Source organism: Haliotis cracherodii, unplaced genomic scaffold (genome assembly GCF_022045235.1).
Source record: "Haliotis cracherodii isolate W230 unplaced genomic scaffold, xgHalCrac1.p SCAF_21, whole genome shotgun sequence".
NCBI classification, from domain to species: Eukaryota; Metazoa; Mollusca; class Gastropoda; order Lepetellida; family Haliotidae; genus Haliotis; species Haliotis cracherodii.
This window is the reverse complement of record NW_027266277.1, coordinates 5,169,227-5,172,564: the sequence shown is the minus strand read 5'-3', so window position 1 is coordinate 5,172,564 and position 3,338 is coordinate 5,169,227. Positions and strand designations below refer to the sequence as shown.

Sequence of the window (3,338 nt, the reverse complement as noted above, 5' to 3'; positions counted from 1 at the left end):
ATGCGCCTACAGACATACTCGCTCAGATTAACTTATCACAATTAGGGTATTTATGGCTTTGCAATTTGCTTTAAATATTGTGCTACTTTCTGAGTGACACTAAAGGAATCTATACCTGTTACATTCTATGTCTACAACAAACTATCTTTTATTGTTATGTATTTATTTCTTTTTCACAGGATTCCAGAGAAGGGTTCTCTATCTTTATTAGGAACCTAATGAAACAGAATCAAGACTCAGTGGCAGACACAGTATCAGTAAGCTCTATTGAGCAACTCAATACACTGGATGAGTTGGATACTCTCGAGGGGAGACTGAGAGAGGATGAATATCAGGACAGCTTGGTAAGTCAAGTTGAAGTTATGGTACTGTTATTACATTGTAAGATTAGAATGTTGTTTGTTATGAATTGCTTGGAAACAAAAGTAAACAGTAACATGCCATAAGTTTTGGTTGAATTAATATACTTATATAATGATTTTCATACCACATATAAAGTTCAAATGTTCTTTTTACAGAAAATTACTTAAGAAGGATTGGTGGGACGAATGCCGATGACCACATGGAAAAGGCTATGCTAAGGTAAAATAGAATGAAATTGGTGAAAGGTTACAGTAGCTCAGTAGGTAGAACTCAGGTCCATGGATCCATATAGACTGGTACAAGTAGTGGTAGGGATAAAGTTTTTTGAGTTTTGAAAATGTGGTAAGGTATATACTTTTATTGCCTCATTGTAAGATAAGTGGAATGTTTATAATAAGGAAGTGGTGTTAATCCACACACACATCATTAATCAGTTGGTCAATGATTATATATGTACATCAAGAACATCGATCCATACTTTGAATTTGCATCCTCAGATATGTTACTGGATATTTTTCAGAATGATGACAAACTCGCCCATGTCCAAAATGAACATGAAGGGGAAGAAAACCAAGACTGCGTTTCATGTACTACTTTGTGTGTGTTGATTAAAGGTAAAAAGTAATTATAATAATATTTTTTATATAGAGATATGAGAGAAATTAAACCATCACTCATATAAAGCGATCTGTATACATAACACCTTTTGTTCAAACTAAAATCATATCTTTGTGTTTGCTACCACTACACACATATATATATATATAGATCTGAGGATACTGTGTACACATGAAATGAAATCTAAAAGGAAATATATCTGTGATACTATTTCATTCAGTGAGTAAGCTTAGGGGATATTCATAATTAAGATTCTTTTATATATAATAACACAATATCTGTCGTTTTAGTTTTAATGTTATACACACAAGTTTTGAATAACTTAATAATAGTATTAAATTGCATGTTAATATTATTTCAGATTCAGTCCTCCTGACCTTTCCAAAGACAATGGAAACGGAACTTCAGGATATGATCAGTCGATTTCTTAAATATGCCCCTGGCAATACGTGGGGGAGATGGAAGGCCTAAGCACTAGGACCTCTTTGCCACCCAGAAAAAAGAAGAGCTTATGTTGTATATATTTGAAATTAAGTTGTTTTTTTTAATTATCTTTGAATACAATTTTTGAAAACAATGTATCTTTGTTGTTCATTCATCATCAGCATCAGTTATAAGTATTTAACAATATCATTCAAAGAATAGGCACGTGAAGATCGGGGGTAGAATAGGCCTTCAGCAACCCATGCTTGTCACAAAAGGCGACTGCGCTTGTAAAAGGCGACTAACGGGATCGGGTGGTCAGGCTCGCTGAAGTTGATGCATGTCATCGGTCCGAACTGCGTGGATCGATGCTTATGTTGTCAATCACTGGATTGTCTGTTCCAGATTCGATTATTTACAAACCGCCATCATATAGCTGGAAACCCAAACCATTCAAAGGAAGGGAATTACACAATGGGCAGCTGTTGAGTTATCACTGCTGAGGCCATCTCATACCAATCAGTGACCTTGGCATTGATATTGAGTGGCATTTCTGGTTAGGGGTCAGCAGTCGTATTAATTTTCAGATTTACAGTATTAGTTTTTTTCCACACTTCTTTGAGGTTAGTGAAATTGGTTAACACCCTAATTAAGCTAGCTATAGCTCAGCTTATTTATTGTTTAACTAAAACATAATGGTTCGTTTTTTGGTGTGTATTATGACCGTCTAGAATATTTCACTGATCTCAAATATCAGGGAGGCCACCACTTCTTGAGCTGATGCTGTACTGAAAAAACCCCACTTTTTCAAGGTTTACAAGGGGTCCTCTGATACATCAACGTTGATACAACGTTGATACAACGTTGACATCTGACGTTGAAACAACGTTGACATCTGACGTTGAAACAACGTTGAAGTGTCAACGTCAGTTCAATTTTCATATGAAACCAATTTGCAACGTTGTTTCAACGTTGAAGAGTGACGTTGTTTCAACGTTGTTTCAACGTTGTAATGCCTGCTGGGATGTGTGTTGTCGCCAATATGAGTTGTCAGCAATGTGTGTTATCAACAATGTATGTTGTCAACAATATGGATTGTCATTCATGTATGTTATCAACAATGTGAGTTGTCGCCAATATGGGTTGTCACAATGTATCTTATCACCAACGTGTGTTGTCACAATATGAGTTGTCGCCAATATGAGTTGTCAGCAATGTGTGTTATCACCAATGTGTGTTGTCAACAATATGAGTTGTCACAAATATGAGTTGTCAGCAATGTGTGTTATCACCAATGTGTGTTATCAACAATGTGTGTTGTCACAATATGAGCTGTCACCAATATGATTTGTCAGCAATATGGGTTGTCACAATGTATGTTATCACCAATGTGTGTTGTCAACAATATGAGATGTCGCCAATATGAGTTATCAGCAATGTGTGTTATCAACAATGTATGTTGTCAACAATATGGATTGTCATTCATGTATGTTATCAACAATGTGTGTTTGTCAACAATATGAGTTGTCACAATGTATCTTATCACCAATATGTGTTGTCAACAATATGAGTTGTCAGCAATACGAATTGTCAACAATATGAGTTGTCACAATGTATCTTATCACCAATGTGTGTTGTCAACAATGTGTGTTTGTCAACAATATGAGTTGTCACAATGTATCTTATCACCAATATGTGTTGTCAACAATATGAGTTGTCAGCAATACGAATTGTCAACAATATGAGTTGTCACAATGTATCTTATCACCAATGTGTGTTGTCAACAATGTGAGTTGTCAGCAAAATGAGTTTGTCACCAATACGAATTGTCACCAATATGAGTTGTCACAATGTATGTTATCACCAATGTGTGTCGTCAACAACATGAGTTGTCAGCAATAAGAGTTGTTAACAATATGAGTTGTCAACAATGT

General features: G+C 35.4%; 1 long non-coding RNA gene across 1 annotated transcript; it reads left to right on the top strand.

Annotated features, from left to right (window-relative positions):
• Nucleotides 1-226: 226 nt before the first annotated feature.
• On the top strand, nt 227-1,578 carry LOC139470928 (uncharacterized). Its single transcript, XR_011653804.1, has 4 exons — nt 227-344; nt 519-582; nt 884-977; nt 1,343-1,578. It is a non-coding gene; the product is annotated as an uncharacterized lncRNA (long non-coding RNA).
• The last annotated feature ends 1,760 nt before the right edge of the window (nt 1,579-3,338 follow it).